A 5,609-nucleotide genomic window follows, 5' to 3' on the forward strand; every position below is an offset into this window, starting at 1 on the left:
TTCTGGGATTGATTTGCACCTTTCGCGCCAAAGTACTTTCATCTCTAGGAGACAGAACGCCTCTCCTTCCTGAGCGGTATGACGGCTGCGTCGTCCCATGGTGTTTATACTTGCATACTATTGTTTGTACAGATGAATGTGGTACCTTCAGGTGTTTGGAAATTGCTCTCAAGATGAACCAGACTTGTGGTGGTCTACAACTATTTTTCTGAGGTCTTGGCTGATTTCTTTTGATTTTGCCATGATGTCAAGCAAAGAGGCACTGAGTTTGAAGGTAGGCCTTGAAATACATCCACAGGTACACCTCCAATTGACTCAAGTAATGCGAATTAGCCTATCAGAAGCTTCTAAAGCCATGACATCATTTTCTGGAATTTTCCAAGCTGTTTAAAGGCACAGTCAACTTAGTGTATGTACACTTCTGCCCACTGGACTTGTGATACAGTGAATTATAAGTGAAATAATCTGTCTGTAAACAATTGTTGGAAAAATTACTTGTGTCATGCACAAAGTAGATATCCTAACCGACTTGCCAAAACTATAGTTTGTTAACAAGAAATTTGTGGAGTGGTTGAAAAACGAGTTTTAATGACTCCAACCTAAGTGTATGTAAACTTCCGACTTCAACTGTACATTTCACAGAACATTTGTACATGTCAAAGTGAATGAAGGTCCTTCAAGATGGCTATGGCATTTAACTAGTGTGCCTTTTCATTCTTGTTTGACTGTTTTTCTTTTCTAAATGTTTTTAATCCTTTTTTAACTTGTATTGCTGTTTTAAAAATATATATTTATTTTATATCTGTTTTGTTGCCTTATTATTTTATTGTGCTATTTTATAGTTTTTTAAAGTGCTAATTTTAACAGTAAGCTGCTGATGCTCGTATGAAAGGTGCTAAACAAATCAAGTTGATTATAATCATTAAAGTTATTATTCTGGAATAGGCACACAGATACATCTAATGATTCCCAGGAGAATAGGTGCTGTAGCTGTGGCCTCTAATATCGTTCACAGATATAGACTCATGATATCACCATCATCACAGATATAGACATCATGATATCACCATCATCACAGATATAGACATCATGATATCACCATCATCACAGATATAGACATCAATCCCTTCTAGACAACTTCCTAGACAAAACATTTCACTGTCATAGTAGAAAACCTAAACAGTATATTTGACCTCTTAGCTTCCCTATCAAATAAAAAAAATTCAAGCAGGCAACAACAAAAAATTAACAACAAGGGCAAATGGTTTGATGAAGAATGCAAAAACCTAAGAAAGAAATTGCAAAACATAGAGACCCAGAAAACCTGAGCCTACGCCTTCACTATGGTGAATCACTAAAACAATACAGAAATACACTACGGGAAAAGAATGAACAGCATTTCAGAAATCAGCTCAATGTAACTGAAGAATCTATTGAATCTAACCACTTCTGGGAAAATTGGAAAACTCTAAACAAATAACAACACGAAGAGTTATCTATCCAAAATGGAGATGGATAATGTATGGATAAACCACTTCTCCAATATGTTTGGCTCTGTAACAAAGAACAAACAGCGTTCTTTGTTATAGAATAATGATAGTGGCGGTTTGAGGAAGATGGCGGACTGAACACAGAGGTGCAGATCGCCTCAAGATAAAAAAATTCAATATCTYTCAATATTTCACTAAATATTAGCACTTCAGAGATGGAGATAGACCCCGGTCAAGGGAAGTGAACCGCAGTGAGATACTGTAGCCTGTCTGTGACTCCCAAAGAGTTCCAATGTGGTCATTTTCCACTGTCCATTTATCTGCGTATAGATCACCTGTCACTAAGTTCATGCAGCGTGTCATCGGAAGCTCATGTAGGTTAGGCTGAGACTGTAGCTAGGTACATGCTGCCATAAAGGAGTAAAACACCTCTCAGTCTAAGATAATACAGTACGAGAGGTTTATGATCTCCCGAGATTTGTTATGCGCTAACCACCATGTTTATCGGGACCATTTTGCTCGGGCCAACTTTTCAATGTAGTGGTCTGAGTCTTTTCAAAACCTCTTACATACCTCCACCTGTAGGCAATAGGTACCTCCACCTGTAGGCAATAGGTACCTCCACCTGTAGGCAATAGGTACCTCCACCTGTAGGCAATAGGGCCCCTGAGATGTAGACATGACCTTTTAATTTACAAGCACAGTGCCACATCACATCAGATTCACAATCAACTTTGAGTAGAAGGTCCTGATAATCACCACTACCACGGTAACGTTGAGTAGAAGGTCCTGATAATCACTACTACCACGGTAACGTTGAGTAGAAGGTCCTGATAATCACTACTACACGGTAACGTTGAGTAGAAGGTCCTGATAATCACTATACCACGGTAACGTTGAGTAGAAGGTCCTGATAATCACTACTACCACGGTAACGTTGAGTAGAAGGTCCTGATAATCACTACTACCACGGTAACGTTGAGTAGAAGGTCCTGATAATCCTACTACCACGGTAACGTTAGTAGAAGGTCCTGATAATCACTACTACCACGGTAACGTTGAGTAGAAGGTCCTGATAATCACTACTACACACGGTAACGTTGAGTAGAAGGTCCTGATAATCACTACTACCACGGTAACGTTGAGTAGAAGGTCCTGATAATCACTACTACCCCTGTAACGTTGAGTAGAAGGTGCAAAAAGCATGCAAGCATAAGCATGCAAAAATATACCATACGTGAGGCGTTCATGTCTTTCTCCCCATAACCCTTTGCAGGTCCTAGTGCCACCAATCTTATAATAGGCTCCATCGCCGGCGCCATCCTGGTGGCTGCCATAGTGCTGGGGGGACGCGATGGGGCTTTAAGTAAGCAACACACCACATGCCTCTTCTCCATGACTCTGGCATCCCCTGCTGTTGCATATAGACACCAGTGTTTGAGCTCCTGCTACAGAATACGGACATGGACTCGGGGACAAACACACACACACACACACACACACACACACACACACACACACACACACACACACACACACACACACCACACACACACACACACACACACACACACACCTGATACAGAATGGGACACACACACATACCTGATACACGTTTGTCCGATGTACATCACTTACACAGTAAGCAGTAAACACACACTGACATGTTTAAAGTCATCTTGCATGTGTTCTGATACCTTTACTTGTCTTAAGGGTCCACAATCATCATATAGGGTGAATAAATACCATAGAGATTATTTTGGGGGAGAGGTTGGGCATCTGTGAGTCTGTGGCAGAACCTCAAACTGATAAGACGGGCACAGTTCAAGGTTTGACGAGCATGTTCAGTACAGTTACTAAACCTGCTAGCTAAGCAGAATAATCATTAAATCAGCTCTATAGGAGCACTTGGAGACCAAACTGTTCTTACTACTAATCTAGTAGATGCATTAAGATTATACTGTAGCTTCTTGACACATTCAGATTATAGCTCCTCGACACGTTCAGATTATAGCTCTCGACACGTTCAGATAAGCTCGACACGTTCAGATTATAGCTCCTGACACAATCAGATTATAGCTCCTCGACACATTCAGATTATAGCTCCTCGACACGTTCAGATTATAGCTCCTCGACACATTCAGATTATAGCTCCTCGACACATTCAGATTATAGCTCATCGACACGTTCAGATTATAGCTCCTCGACACGTTCAGATTATAGCTCCTCGACACATTCAGATTATAGCTCCTCGACACATTCAGATTATAGCTCCTCGACACATTCAGATTATAGCTCCTCGACACGTTCAGAATAGTCCTCGACACGTTCAGATTATAGCCCTCGACACGTTCAGATTATAGCTCCTCGACACGTTCAGATTATAGCTCCTCGCACTTCAGATTATAGCCCTCGACACATTCAGTTATAGCTCCTTGACACTTTCAGATTATAGCTCCTCGACACATTCAGATTATAGCTCCTCGACACGTTCAGATTATAGCTCTCGACACATTCAGATTATAGCTCCTCGACACTTTCAGATTATAGCTCCTCGACACCAGTTCAGATTAAGGCTCCTCGACACGTTCAGATTATAGCTCCTCGACACGTTCAGGATTATAGCTCCTCGACACATCAGATTATAGCTCCTCGACAACGTTCAGATTATAGCTCTCGACACGTTCGATTATAGCTCCTCGGACACATTCAGATTATAGCTCCTCGACACGTTCAGATTATAGCTCCTCGACACATTATGTTATGTTCACTAATCTGAGGTATCAAGTGCCAGTCGCTCACTGGTAAACCTGTTGTGTTGGGCAACAGGGGTGTTACACACCATTCATCTAAAGAAAGAAAAGGAGTTGATAAATATAGTTCAGCCACCAAAGCATGCCAGTTAGCAAGCATCATGTTTGTCACCAAAACATTTATTTTTGCATGTTTACTTGGATAAGGTCAGTTCATTGCACAAAGGCTGAGCCTGGGTTACCATACTCTTATCACTACCATCATCTTTTTCTCACTCCGGTACGAGGGTTCGAGGGTGAGAGTTTAAGCGGAAGTGGTGAGAGAGAAGCCAGGGCCATATTGTTGGCCGCAGCCTTTGTGCCATGGCTGGCCACACCCACCTGGATGGCCAGACTCCGCCCTAGAGCAGAGCAGGACTCACGGACCCGCCCACACCAGCTGCCATTGCTGCCTGCTTCACAGACCTGGTACACACACGGCGCATTGTACTGCATGACCCACCACGCACATCAATAGAGCCATCTCCCACTGGCCTACTATTGAAACAGGTGCATGACAGACTGCTAGAAGCCCTACATCAAGCCACTTACAGAGAGGTTATGCACAACTCATGTTGTTGGTGTTATCTTGTTGTTGTTGTTGTTGTCTTTGTGGTTGTTGTTGTTGTTGATGTGTCGTTGTCTCCTCTTTCCCTCCTTTTATAGAGTACATTTTTGTTGGTTCTCTCTCTCACCCCAGATGCTAATGTTTTGAATGGAACAAATGTGTTTTTTCCTGCCAGAGATGGTAATGAGCGATACATGTCCTCTCCTTGTCCTTGTGTTTTGGAAAGCTAACTGTATGTCACATGGACTAGCACAGCCTCATCTCATTGCCTCCAGCACCATACTGTGGTTGTTAATGTGAAACACAAAATGAGTGTCATTGCAATGCAGAAGAATTTACTCACTGTCTTTCTGAAAAATAAACAACCATAAAAGCACTGCACATACCAATAGTTAACGTACCAATAGTTGACGTATCAATAGTTAACGTACCAATAGTTAACGTACCAATAGTTAACGTACCAATAGTTGACGTACCAATAGTTAACGTGCCAATAGTTAACGTACCAATAGTTAACGTACCAATAGTTAACGTGCCAATAGTTAACGTATCAATAGTTAACGTACCAATAGTTAACGTACCAATAGTTAACGTGCCAATAGTTAACGTACCAATAGTTAACGTACCAATAGTTAACGTACCAATAGTTAACGCGCCAATAGTTAACGCACCAATAGTTAACGTACCAATAGTTAACGTACCAATAGTTAACGTACCAATAGTTAACGTACCAATAGTTAACGTACCAATAGTTAACGT

Source organism: Salvelinus sp. IW2-2015, linkage group LG36, assembly GCF_002910315.2.
Source record: "Salvelinus sp. IW2-2015 linkage group LG36, ASM291031v2, whole genome shotgun sequence".
Lineage (NCBI taxonomy): Eukaryota > Metazoa > Chordata > Actinopteri > Salmoniformes > Salmonidae > Salvelinus > Salvelinus sp. IW2-2015.